Source organism: Nerophis lumbriciformis, linkage group LG27, assembly GCF_033978685.3.
Source record: "Nerophis lumbriciformis linkage group LG27, RoL_Nlum_v2.1, whole genome shotgun sequence".
Classification (NCBI taxonomy): Eukaryota; Metazoa; Chordata; class Actinopteri; order Syngnathiformes; family Syngnathidae; genus Nerophis; species Nerophis lumbriciformis.
In genome coordinates this window covers 32,814,906-32,830,000 of record NC_084574.2, presented here as the reverse complement: position 1 = coordinate 32,830,000, position 15,095 = coordinate 32,814,906, and the positions used below count along the sequence as shown (strand labels likewise).

Sequence of the window (15,095 nt, the reverse complement as noted above, 5' to 3'; positions counted from 1 at the left end):
TTATATTTACATCTAACACAATTTCAATTTCCCAACTCATATGGAAACGGGGTTTGTATGTATGTATATATATATATATATATATATATATATATATATATATATATATATATATATATATATATATATACACATATATATGTATATATATGTGTGTATACATGTGTTGGCGCAAATTGCAGCCACGCTTCTGTCAGTCTACCCCAGGGCAGCTGTGGCTATGAAAGTAGCTTACCACCACCAAGTGTGAATGAATGATGGGTTCCACATGTAAAGCGACTTTGGGTACTTAGAAAAGCGCTATATAAATCCCAGTTATTATTATTATTATTATTATGTATACATATATATATATATATATATATATATATATATATATATATATATATATATATATATATATATATATATATATATATATATATATATATAGATGTGTATTTATATATATGTATGTATGTATGTGTGTATATACAGTATATATGTATGTGTATGTATGTATGTATATATATATATATATATATATATATATATGTATGTATGTATGTATGTGTAAATGTATGTATGTACAGTATATACCGTATTTTTCGGACTATAAGTCGCAGTTTTTTTTCATAGTTTATGAAAGTTTGTTTTTTTCCTTCTTTATTATGCATTTTCGGCAGGTGCGACTTATACTCCGGTGCGACTTATACTCCGAAAAATACGGTATATATAGATATATCCCCACCTTCTACCATCCTAGTCACATCCGTTGTGTCCTTGGGCAAGACACTTCACCCCTTGCTCCTGATGGCTGCTGGTTAGCGCCTTGCATGGTGCCCTAAACACCTCCCTAGGGAGGTGTTTAGGGCACGTCCAACCGGTAGGAGGCCGCGGGGAAGACCCAGGACACGTTGGGAAGACTATGTCTCCCGGCTGGCCTGGGAACGCCTCGGGGTCCCACAGGAAGAGCTGGATGAAGTGGCTGGGGAGAGGGAAGTCTGGGCTTCCCTGCTTAGGCTGCTGCCCCCGTGACCCGACCTCGGATAAGCGGAAGAAGATGGATGGATGGATGGATGGATGGATGGATATATATATATATATATATATATATATATATATATATATATATATATATATATATATATATATATATATATATATATACATACACACACACACACACACACACATGTGTATATATATATATATATATATATATATATATATATATATATACCAACAAAGCATACAAGGTAAATAAGTCAATATTTTTATTTATATGATATAAGAACCTTCCCGTTTAGTAAGTGTCAAGATGTTCTCAAAGAAGACACTTTACATACGTGACATGATGCCAGCACATCTCTAAGGAGAGACTGGGGGAGAAAAACATCTAAACAGCAGTATTATGACACTAAAACTTGTTTGTAGACACAACAGAATTAATACAGAGTAAAAATAAGTGTGTATGTTTCATTAGTCGGTAGACAACCATAACGGTAGATCACATGATTTTAAAACTGCATCGATTTCGTTCATTCATATCATCCACAACAATCGTTGTTCATACTTTAATTGGTAATGTAAGGATTAAACGTTCATATACAGCAATTGAGACAACATCATTAACATGTAAATTAGTAATTAGTATTAATTGCGTTGTTAGTATTAACTGTAAATAGTCCAAACAGTTCACATAAATTGCAATGTTTTTGTATGTCTCTGAAGATCATAATAACCACACGTATTGAAACATTATCAAAAACACAAAACACCAGTGGACAATTTTAGTTATTGTTTAGATCTAGACCTTGAAAGCTATTAGGGCTAATGTATTATCTTGTAGCATGCTCCTCTTCTATTTACGTTACCACATAGTTTAACAAGATAAAATCACCACAATCACCCCGAGTGTAAGAAAAGCACAGAGCGAATGGCCAACAGTCGCATTAGAGAGAGAGCATGGAAACAGGGACTTTACATGCAGGTGTGAAAACAGAAGAAACCAAATTAATCTACTCAGTGGCCTAGTGGTTAGAGTGTCCGCCCTGAGATCGGTAGGTTGTGAGTTCAAACCCCGGGCCGAGTCATACCAAAGACTATAAAAAAATGGGACCCATTACCTCCCTGCTTGGCACCCAGCATCAAGGGTTGAATTTAAAATAATTTCTAAGTACAATGATTGATGATAAAATTAACTGGAAATCTCATATAAAAATATACAACATAAAGTGGAAAGTAACACGTCAATAATGAATAAAGTTAAATATGTATTGGACCAAAATCACTCCATATTCTCTACTGCTAGCTAGTGTTACCATATCTGAGTTATTGTACAGAAATATGGGGAAATAACTCCAAAAGTACACTTAATTAATTTCGTGTTACAAAAAAGATCAGTTAGAATAATACATAATGTTGGGTATTGGGAACATTCAAACCCTTTAGTCATTGAATCAAAAATACTGAAATTCCACGACATAGTGAATTTGCAAACAGCTAAAATTATGTACAACACAAACTATAACCTGTTACCCAAGAATATACAACAATTCTTCTCAACAAAAGAGGAGAAATACAACCTTAGAGAAAAATGTAATTTAAAACACTTGTATGCACGTACAACACTTAAGCTCTTTAGTATATTAGTATGTGGAATTAAATTATGGAATGGATTATGCAAAGAAATCACAAAATGTACTAATATGATCCAATTCAAGAAACTCTTCAAATGTAAAGTGTTAACAAAGTACAGAGAAGAAGAACCATTCATTTGTTGATAATCTTATTTATCTCACCGTATGAAATACAACTTACTTCACTAATTATTATTTATTTATTTATTTATTAATGTTATTACTTACATCCGTCGTCATGTTTTTCATAATGATTGTAAACTATAGGCAAACTTCCAAAAAAAGTGCATTTCCCCTTTAACTTTTATTGCCAATCTTGTGCGAACAACAGGTTCAATTCCGACAGATTCTTTTTCGTGCACCCATGTCATTTTCTCTCACACACGCTTCCTTATTCTCTGTCAATCATTTTTCAAGCACAGTATGCTCACAAACTTGAACAAAAATTAATACCAGCAGGTTATTTTAACAGTTTTGTTTATTTACAATTACACAGCTCCCTCTTTTCCCATGTCTCAAACTGCCAAATAGTGTTTTTCAAATTCGTTCGCCCTCTGCTGGGACTCGTACAAGGGGTTGCACAGTCCATCGTCTCGAACGTATTTTCCTCTGGTTTATGAGTAAAATGTCCATTAAAAGTATACTGATGTTTCTGAATGATTAGTTCCAGTGCCAACAAAGATGTTGATGTTGTGGTCGTCATCACTTTTCACAAGAAGGTAAATATCTAGTCAACAACAGCTGTGGTTGCTCCTTGAGGAGACACTGTCCCTTAGTGTATCAAATGAGAATTGCAATTCACAAGTCAGCACGCAGGGAAGAGCTATAAACCAACCAAGACACCGTCAGAAGGGGCGCAAGCTACATGACACGAGAGTATATACCAGCCTTAAGCCATTTGCGCGCGCACACATAAAAACACATAATCACACATAACATCACATATATTGCTTTGAACTTTGTATTGTTGAAATAAAATACATTAATTTGGTTAGTAACATTCAGGCCTATGTTTTTGAAACACGTTGATAGGCTATTAACAGAGGTGGGACCAAGTCATTGTTTTGCAAGTCACAAGTAAGTCTCAAGTCTTTGCCCTCAAGTCCGAGTCAAGTCCCGAGTCAAGACAGGCAAGCCCCGAGTCAAGTCCAAAGTCAAGACTGGAAAGTCTCAAGTCAAGTCTTAAGTCCTGCATTTTGAGTTTCGAGTCCTTTCAAGTCCTTTTAACCACAGACTAATATATTAACACAGATTGTGTATGCTTTTCAAACGCTGTATTTATTTATTAAAACAAGTGCATTTTAAATTGCAGGAAAGAAAATTGTGCTGACATTGCACTTCATAATAGCACTATTAACCAGTCATTTTAAACATTAACTCATTCCTTTACAGAACAAACACATTGAAAAATAAAGTGCAAATGTACTTATTTGTACAAAAGTGTTAACATTGAAAAAACATGACATATACGTGAACATAACAAAAAAGTTGTACTTTTTATATGTCAGGGCCCTATGCTGCATTGCATTTGCAAAAGACCAAATTAGCCAAGAGTCTGTCAGTCATTTGTGCACGATGGGGGCGTAGTATGATGCCACCATGGCTGAAAACTCGCTCGACTGGAGCACTGGAGGCAGGCACTGCCAAGACTCTCATGGCCACTCGTAACAGTGAAGGAAGAGTCTTCATGTTCAATGCCCAGAACAAAAGGGGGGAGAGAGTTTTTTTTGGGTTGGTGCACTACTTGTAAGTGTATCTTGTGTTTTTTATGTTGATTTAATTAAAAAAAGAAAATATATATATATATATATTTCTTGTGCGGCCCGATACCAATCGATCCACGGACCAGTAGCGGGCCGCGGCCCGGTGGTTGGGGACCACTGAGGTAAACAACCAACAGTATGTCAGAAAGCTAGCTAAAACGGTACACATATTCATAATATAGTATACATTTTAACTGACCTTTATTTGACTATTTTTGTCTTTTTTTAGGTGGCTAAAATACGCGGTGCTGCTGACCGCCGTCTAACGTTACGTGTGATATGTTGACTAACGTAACCCTGCTTAAAAAAAATCACTGAACAAAAAGTATGAATAAGGTAGTGAACTGCAACAGATTCCCGTGTTTGCAATAACGTTATAACGTTAGCAGTGAGTTTACAGCCTCACTGATTTAACTACACAGCAAATAAAAGTCACGTTACTTAGCCAATAAACGTTATCTTACATTCAAAACTTACCGTTCTTTGTGCAACTTCAAATGCCGGACGAAGTTGGAAGTTGTTGCCTCTCCATCAGTAATTTTGGAACCGCATGTGTTGCATACTGCAAACCGTTTTGTGTTGACCACCTCGTAATTTGTATACCCAAACGAAATTATTTTAGGTATCATTTTTTGTTCACTGGCGTGTGGTTTGGACATGTCTTCTTCATTGGTTGTCCTGCAATTTGATTGGATGAATGCTGTGTGATGAAAACAAAGTAGATCTAATTTGATTGGCTGTTGTACTGACAGCACACCAGCTGACACACGCAACGCTGATAGACAAGTACACAATGAAAAATACGGAGCGCTCCCGAATAACTTTTTCATCTTTGGGTTTTGGGGAAAGTAGGAAGTCATGTCAAGTCATGTCAATTCAAAAGGCTCAAGTCCAAGTGAAGTCACAAGTCATTGATGTTAAAGTCTAAGTCGAGTTGCAAGTCTTTTTACATTTTGTCAAGTCGAGTCTAAAGTCATCAAATTCATGACTCGAGTCTGACTCGAGTCCAAGTCATGTGACTTGAGTCCACACCTCTGGCTATTAATGAAAGTCCTTTTGCATTTCAAGAATAGGTGAGGCCTTCTTAATTACTTTTGTCTAGTTGATTGTATACCTTTTTAAAAATACAGTCGGTAAGGTTGTGTTTTTGCCTCATCCCTCACTAAAGCATGAGTAAAGAATGCACTACGGACCTGACAAGACCTGAAAAGTCAGAAAGAGAAAAAGATGATACATTATATGCTCACAGATGCTACTTGGGGGTTGTTTGAGCACACTGCAGCCAGTGCTGGATAGTCCCACTCTTTAATGCTTCAGTCACACAGATAATTCTCACAGGAATGTAGCAAAAATACAACCTTTCCTACTGTAGGATCTAGAGGTGGGAATCTTTGGGCACCTCACCATTCGATTAAAAATAGATTAATGATGCATCTTTAATTCATGTATATTGATGCAGTTTTACATTTATTTTTGTTTCACTAAATAAGCGTTTATCACTTGTAACTTAAAAAAACCCAATTCATTTTGAATAAGAAAAGGTTAAATTAATTATGGTGGTACTTAATGAACTGGACCACAAGTACCTGATAGTAAAAGAGCTGGTCGGATCTCTTTATGTATGAGGTGGCTCGCTGCAGTCAGCCAAATTTTAGAACCGTCTGCATTACTTTATTTATAATAAATAAATCGATTATTGACGTTAACTACTCAATTCTACAATCGTCCATGTCCGAATTGCGACGCATCTAAAAATCGATTGTTTCCTCCAACTCTAGGATCTCAGTGCCAATTTAAAAGCTACTTCCTCTTCACTTCTTGGCATACACATAGTTATTGACCTGTGATGTTTGGTGACCTCTAGTGGTAAAACGAGATAGCACATCCAGTCACATTGTCAACACAACATGAAAAGCAGTACAGGGACAGTGTTAACACATACTTGCCAATCTTGAGACCTCCGATTTCGGGAGGTGGGGGCTGGGGGCGTGGTTGGGGGCGTGGTTAAGATTTATATATATATATATATATATATATATATATATATATATATATAAGAAATACTTGACTTTCAGTGAATTCTAGCTATATATATTTATTTTATTACATATATATATATATATATATATATATATATATATATATATATATATATATATATATATATATACATATAAATAAATAAAATAAATACTTGAATTTCAGTGATCATTTATTTACACATATACACACACATAACACTCATCTACTCATTGTTGAGTTAAGGGTTGAATTGTCCATCCTTGTTCTATTCTCTGTCACTATTTCAGAACACACACATTATACAAATACACATTATAAAATCAATAAGAAAACGGGAGCTCTAATTTGGGAGTCTGAATTAGGATCAGAAGTTCCTATATAAACATTGCGCACTCACGTCGCCTTTTTGTATTGATTACTGCAGCTGTGCACTGGATTCATTCACAAATACAAACTACAACTCACGGACACTTTAGAGTTAGGCTCCACCATCAGAATGTGTACTTCAACTTATAAAGATCACATGGATATTATTCGGTGAGTTGATTCACCAAAACTAACCTGTTATACAGGAGGAAAAAGCACACAGGATGTTTCAATTGTTCACAGACTGGTCGCGCTCATCAGAATGACAAGACACTTCCGGTCTGCAGGTGATAGCATTCAATTGGGAAGAAACGCCCTACTGCCCCCTACTGACCAATTTGAATACTGATAAATGTGTAATGACAGCTCCAAAAACGAATTCAAACCACAAAATAAAATAAATAAATCAACACAAAAATGTGACACATTATGGGTGGGTCACATATGCATGTACAGTAGATGGCAGTATTGTCCTGTTTAAAAGTGTCACAACATTGCTGTTTACGGCAGCGAACTGCTTTAGGTAGACGAAAACTTGACTGCTGTTGTTGTGTTGTTACCGCGCTGGGAGGACGTTAATGAAACTGCCTAGCAATAAACCCACATAAGAAACCAAGAACTCGCCCTCCATCATTAGCTGTTTATATTGTGAGAAAGCGGACGTGTGAACAGGCTGTCAACACGTCACTCAGGTCCGCATGGAGCTGGAGGGGACGTGGCCTCCAGCTCCGCCTGAATTTCGGGAGATTTTCGGGAGAAAATTTGTCCCGGGAGGTTTTCGGGAGAGGCGCTGAATTTCGGGAGTCTCCCGGAAAATCCGGGAGGGTTGGCAAGTATGGTTAACATGTGACAAAATACTTAATTGACCTGAAAACCAAACAACTGATGAAAATACAGACACACCACGCAAAGCTAACAGAGTTAGAAATTTCTGCAATAATTAAAATCTAATTGTTGTCGCACAGAGAAAAATAAAAGGGGAACACATAAATAGATTCCTTGCATTAAGCTCTTGAAACCCACAATGCATTGTTCTTCTCTGTAAAGGACAAACATTTAATTTCAACATTTCAAAGTAATACACTAAGGATGGGCAATATGTCTTAAAAAAAAATAAAAATAAAATAAATATATATATATATATATATATATATATATATATATATATATATATATATATATATATATATATTCCCTGTGTTGTTGAATCAGTCTATATACTTTTTTCCCCCTATTCAATATGACTGCAAATAAGCCACCACGGGGCCAAAGAAAGTAGCGAGTGTCAGTTTGTTGACAAGGAAGGTGAGAAACTATTGAATTCAAGAAAGTAGTAAAGATTTCAAATGTTTTTTCTTTTTGGATTTTTGCAGTTTTTCCTTGGATGTGGGTTCAGATCAGGGGATATAGTTGTGCTTTATCCAGCTCTTTGAGGCACGTGTGATTAAATAACATTTGATTGATTGATGAAGGTGCCATTCCTCCCATTCCGATCATGGACATCTTTGCCAACAAGGTCTTCAGTAAATGTCATTTACTTGTTATTGTTGAAAAATAAGGTCACACTATATTGAATGGAGATCAGTCAAGCACTAGGACCAATCCACAAACACCACTTTAGACCGCCCACAAGCTAATTAATTGGCTGTACAGTTTGGACTTACATGCTGCTGTTGAGTCGTTGGTCAGCATTCATGAGTCGTGCGATTTTGTTATTCTTATAGCCAGACCTGTGTTTATTTCCGTACCTGACGGTTTCGGCCACAACTGACGACAAGCAGAACAAGAACAACTGAAGTCTGCCAGATCAGACCACTGCAAGAGAGACATGGATTGGGACAAGGCACATGTCATCGGCACTGAGAGCAACAAATACCATCGTTGGATCAGAGAAGCCATCGAGATCCGGAAGCGCGCTGCCCAGACTGTAAACCGGGACGAGGGGGTGTACCAACTTTCCCACACCTGGGACACAGTCCTGAAGAGGTGAGACTGGAGAAGGCGCTGTCAGCCTGCTACTACAAGCAGGACGGCAGCACCAAAAACTATTTAAATCAGCTGACCAGACACGTCACAGCAACATCACGTGACAACCTCTGAGAAAGGCGAAACCGTCAGGTACGGAAATACTCACAGGTCCGACCATAAGAATAACAAAGCCGCATCATTTTTTGAAGACCTAATGAACCTCTTTGGATTATTCATTAGTTGTGTTCATCTGACGCAGTAAATTGTTCAAATGTTGTTGTGCCTTCGATAGATATTTAAATATCAGAACCTTTATTCACACTGGCATTCCAAGCTGTGTCTAAATGCTAATCAGGTGCAGCTGGCATGTCTGAAAATCTCAAAGTTTATATTAGAGACTTCTGTAGAAGTCAAACTTACTTTCTTCTTATAGGTACCGTATTTTTCGGACCATATGGCACACCGGATCAAAAGGCGCATAGCCTATTTTTCATACAAAAGGCGCACCGGATTATACGGCGCATTAAAGGGGTCATATTATGATTTTTTTCTAAATGTAAAACACTTCCTTCTGGTCTACATAACATGTGATGGTGGTTCTTTGGTACACAGTTTGCATAGATTATGTTTTACAGATCATCTTGAAGTACCGTATTTTCCGCACTATAAGGCGCACCGGATTATTAGCCGCACCTTCAATGAATTACATATTTCATAACTTTGTCCACCAATAAGCCGCCCCGGATTATAAGCCGCGCCTACGCTGCGCTAAAGGGAATGTCAAAAAAACAGTCAGATAGTTCAGTCAAACTTTAATAATATATTGAAAACCAGCGTTCTAACAACTCTGTCCCAAAATGTACGCAAATGTGCAATCACAAACATAGTAAAATTCAAAATGGTGTAGAGCAATAGCAACATAATGTTGCTCGAGCGTTAATGTCACAACACACAAAATAAACATAGCGCTCACCTTCTGAAGTTATTCTTCATTCGTAAATCCTTCGAATTCTTCGTCTTCGGTGTCCGAATTGAAAAGTTGCGCAAGCGTGGGATCCAAAATGGCTGGTTCCGTCTCGTCGAAGTCATCGGAGTCAGTGTCGCTGTTGTTGTCCAGTAGTTCTGTGAATCCTGCCTTCCGGAAAGCTCGGACCACAGTTGTGACCGAAATATCTGCCCAGGCATTTACGATCCACTGGCAAATGTTGGCGTATGTCGTCCGGCGCTGTCTGCCCGTCTTAGTGAAGGTGTGTTCGCCTTCGGAGCTGTGTGAAAAAAGCCACCCGGCCTCTTCGCGTAAACTTCCCTTAACCACTCGCTCATCTTTTCTTCATCCATCCATCCCTTCGAGTTAGCTTTTATGATGACGCCGGCTGGAAAGGTCTCTTTTGGCAAGGTCTTCCTTTTGAATATCACCATGGGTGGAAGTTAGCATGGCAAGCTAGAACCACAGTGAAGGATGACTTCTCATTCCCTGTGGTGCGAATATTCACCGTACGTGCTCCCGTTCCACAGTGCGGTTCACAGGAATATCAGTTGCTGTGAAATACGGTAGTAATCCGTGTGCGGATGGAGAGATTGCGTCTTTTTATGAACCGGATCCTTGTCGCTTAGTAGGAGCCATTTTGTGGTCTTTACAGATGTAAACAGGAAATGAAACGTACGGTGATATCCGCGCGTTTTTTCTTCTTGTTCCGGGGGCGGGTGGTTGCTTACAGTAGAAGAAGAAGCGCTTCCTGTTCTATGGGGGCGGGTGCTTTCCTTGGCGGTTGCTTGCGTAGAAGAAGAAGCGCTTCCTGTTCTACCGGGAAAAAAGATGGCGGCTGTTTACCGAAGTTGCGAGATCGAAACTTTATGAAAATGAATCGTAATAAAGCGCACCGGGTTATAAGGCGCACTGTCAGCTTTTGAGAAAATTTGTGGTTTTTAGGTGCGCCTTATAGTGCGGAAAATACGGTAGCTTTCTGACAGTCGCTTCAGGATGCGCCGTTTTCTGGGTGGTCTTATTTACGTGGCTCACCTTCGACAGCGTCTTCTCCCCGTCATCTTTGTTGTAGAGGTGTAGTGTGTAAGGACGGGAGTGGAAGAAGTGTCAAAAGATGGAGCTAACTTAATGACATTCAGACTTTACTTCAATCAATAACGGAGCAGCATCTCCTCATCCGTGGCTCAATAATGCAACATCAACGCCGGAAATGTGTCCTGTAAAAAAAAAGGCAGAACGGAACCCACTAAAGTTCCGTGGGTAAATTATGTAAACCCACTACAGTTATTAGCGCTTTGATAGCTAATCTACTGACAGATATAAGTAAGAACTTTACACTACTTTATATTAGAAATGGCAACAGCGGAAGATGAATGCCACATAAGTAGGTAGAGAAAAAGAAAAAGAAGGTTATGACTACGGTGACTACGCCACACAGACTACAATGGTGGCAAGCGCACATTTTCAGGAGTTATGCAGAACCCAAAAACAGATCAGCAGGTACCAGAAGGTAAGAAACATTGGTTTTGCATAATATTGCGGAACAAAACGTCAGGTAATGTGTCTGCTAATAGGTGCCATTTTGCGGTCCTTATACACACACCATAATAATACTTGTATGTTTAATGCGGCAACAATCCATCAAGCGGTGCGGCTTCATAGCTTACCGAAGTCGTACTAAAAACATTTTGACAGATTTTTGAGCACTGTGTTCTATATTCTCAATTGAACATTTGAAGTTTTGATGTTGTTTACATGAGAATCAGCACCTCCAAGTCCGAGTCCATGGTTCTCGCCCGGAAAAGGGTGGAGTGCCATCTCCGGGTTGGGGAGGAGATTTTGCCCCAAGTGGAGGAGTTCAAGTACCTCGGAGTCTTGTTCACGAGTGAGGGAAGAGTGGATCGTGAGATCGACAGGCGGATCGGTGCGGCGTCTTCAGTAATGCGGACGCTGTATCGATCCGTTGTGGTGAAGAAGGAGCTGAGCCGGAAGGCAAAGCTCTCAATTTACCGGTCGATCTACGTTCCCATCCTCACCTATGGTCATGAGCTTTGGGTTATGACCGAAAGGACAAGATCACGGGTACAAGCGGCCGAAATGAGTTTCCTCCGCCGGGTGGCGGGGCTCTCCCTTAGAGATAGGGTGAGAAGCTCTGTCATCCGGGAGGAGCTCAAAGTAAAGCCGCTGCTCCTCCACATCGAGAGGAGCCAGATGAGGTGGTTCGGGCATCTGGTCAGGATGCCACCCGAGCGCCTCCCTAAGGAGGTGTTTAGGGCATGTCCGACCGGTAGGAGGCCACGAGGAAGACCCAGGACACGTTGGGAAGACTATGTCTCCCGGCTGGCCTGGGAACGCCTCGGGATCCCCCGGGAGGAGCTGGACGAAGTGGCTGGGGAGAGGGAAGTCTGGGCTTCCCTGCTTAGGCTGCTGCCCCCGCGACCCGACCTCGGATAAGCGGAAGAAGATGGATGGATGGATGGATGTTGTTTACTGCCTTCACATTGCAGTCTACACGTATCTCTTATGGATGACTGGTCACACTTATCTTTACACCATGTACCAAATAAAATTGCTTCGAGGTCTGTAGGCACAACCAGAATTATGCCGTACATTAGGCGCACTGGGTTATAAGACGCACTGTCTATTTTTGAGAAAATGAATGAGGATTTTAAGTGCGCCTTATAGTCCGAAAAATACGGTATTAAAAACTGCATATTGCTTTGAAGTGAAGGCTACTTCATTGTACCGTTCAAGCTCCGCCTCCTTGTACGCAAGTCAATGGTGTTTTGTCAACCACACCTGAAAAAAACACAGCGAGTGAGAATCTATACTTAGGCCTACTACGCTACTGTATTTTAATGTTGGTCATGATGGTGCTACTTGGTCAGCCAAGTGTTTTATGAGGTGGTACTTGGTGATTAAAGGTTGAGAACCACTGATGTATATGATAGCGTGTATACAACAGTTTTAAGAGTAATGGATACATTTTTATCGTATGTTTTTTTTTTCCTTCTTTAGAGCAGCAGCCAGCATGAAGAATGTGTGAATTTCTGTCTTCACTCTTAGCGTTGCTGCAGATCTGTCAGCAGCTGATTCTGCACCACAGGACACTTTATATTTGCCAAACACCTTATTGGCACACTTCTGTTGCTAATATGAAGAATTGGTTATGTTGTTTCATCTATTACACGATGACAGGTGCTGTTACGTCATAGCCTAAACACACAATTACATATATTTATGATTGTTAATATTTCCATATTATATTATTGAAGCACAAAATGCCTTACACTATGTGAAGAGTTCACTTTAGAGGTACAAAAATCAGCTGTTTTAATACAATCCAAATGTTAGGAAATCTTTCATGAAGTGCATTCATAAGCAATGGAATCTGATATCTTCCTTATCTTCGCTACTGCCAGCAATCTTTTTAGAAATAAAATCTTTTTCTTACACTTGACAACTTGTCTGCATCTTCAATACAACTCTTGTCTCTTAATTGTGTTTGATTGGATTTTTAACGTGATGCTACTACTTCTGGTTGAGCAATCATTCTAAAAACTGCTGGTTTCATTAAAAATTGACAAAACATATTATTTTTGCTGCAGCTTACGTTGGATGTAATTGATTGACGAGTTAAAACGTTGTCCTCTGAGGACTGCATACTAAAAAATTATCAAAGCAATGCTGACAAAGGATTTTTGAATAAATATACACGCAGTCCAGCCTGACTAATATTTATCCTTACAGGGACTTTTGTCTCGCGGCAAGTTTTTACTTGATTGAAATTAACAAGTTATCATTGCAGAAAATATATTCCTCTGCTTTTTGAACAAAAACTTCAGTCAGCTTGCAAGAAATGTACACAATTTCTGACTCATTGTACTGTATATTCCGGACCAAAGTTCGGATCAAAGTTTATATTAGAGACTTCTGTAGAAATCAAACTTACTGTCTTCTTATAGGTACTATATTTTTCGGACCATAGGGCGCACCGGATCAAAAGGCGCACTGCTGATGAGCGGGTCGAGTCAGGTCTATTTTCATACAAAAGTTGCACCGGATTACAAAGTGCATTAAAGGGGTCATATTCTAAAGTTTTTATTTCTAAAACACTTCCTTGTGGTCTACATCAGAGGTCCCCAACCACCGGGCCGCGGCCCGGTACCGGTCCGTGGATCGATTGGTATCGGGCCGTACAAAAAATAAAAAATAAATATATACCGTATTTTCCGCACTATAAGCCGCACCTAAAAACCACAAATTTTCACAAAAGCTGACAGTGCGGCTTATAACCCGGTGCGCCTTATATATGGATTAATATAAATATTTATTTTCATAAAGTTTCGGTCTCGCAACTACGGTAAACAGCCGCCATCTTTTTTCCCCGTAGAAGAGGAAGCGCTTCTTCTTCTATGGTAAGCAACCGCCAAGGTAAGCACCCGTCCCCATAGAAGAGGAAGCGCTTCTTCTTCTACTGTAAGCAACCACCCGCCCCCATAGAAGAAGAAGCCCCCGGATATTGCGTTTCATTTCATTTGTGTGTTTACATCTGTAAAGACCACAAAATGGCTCCTACTAAGCGACACGCGTATAACGCAGAATTTAAACTTAAGGCAATATTTAACCAAAGAACTCCAACCGCTCGATATTGGTGTCAACAGGGCATTTAAAGCACGACTGCGAACGGCGTGGGAACAATGGATGACCGAAGGCGAACACACCTTCACTAAGACAGGGAGACAGCGCCGGACGACATACGCCAACATCTGCCAGTGGATCGTAAATGCCTGGGCGGATATTTCGGTCACAACTGTGGTCCGAGCTTTCCGGAAGGCAGGATTCACAGAACTGCGACGAGACTGAGCCGGCCATTTTGGATCCCGTATTCGCCCAACTTTTTAATTCGGACACCGAAGGAGAAGAATTCGAGGGATTTATGAATGAAGAATAACTTCAGAAAGTGAGCGTTATGTTTATTTTGTGTGTTGTGACATTAACGTTCGAGCAACATTAAGTTATTGATGCTTATTGATTGCACATTTGCACATTACCGTACATTTTGGGAGTGAACAGAGTTGTTAGAACGCTGGTTTTTAATATATTATTAAAGTTTGACTGACCTATCTGACTGTTTTTTTGACATTCCCTTTAGCGCAGTTAGATGCGGCTTATAACACGGGGCGGCTTATAGGTGGACAAAGTTTTGAAATATGCCGTTCATTGAAGGCGCGGCTTATAACCCAGGGCGGCTTATGGTGCGGAAAATACGGTATATTTATTTTTTATTTTTTATTAAATCAACATAAAAAACACAAGATACACTTACAATTAGTGCACCATCCCAAAAAACCTCCGTCATTCACACTC

At 39.4% G+C, this 15,095-nt stretch overlaps 1 protein-coding gene across 3 annotated transcripts in view; it reads left to right on the top strand.

Moving 5' to 3' along the window:
* LOC133624298 (guanine nucleotide-binding protein G(I)/G(S)/G(O) subunit gamma-10-like) overlaps positions 1–14,408 on the top strand; it is an 18,636-nt gene extending 4,228 nt beyond the window's left edge. Inside the window, exon 3 of one of the 3 annotated variants that reach the window (XM_072916426.1) lies at positions 14,390–14,408. The gene's annotated coding sequence lies outside the window, so the exon portion shown is untranslated. Of the gene's footprint in view, positions 1–12,743; positions 13,189–14,389 lie in introns of those variants that run through there. The other 2 variants (XM_061987773.2, XM_061987772.2) reach the window with 2 other exon arrangements.
* Positions 14,409–15,095: the final 687 nt, after the last annotated feature.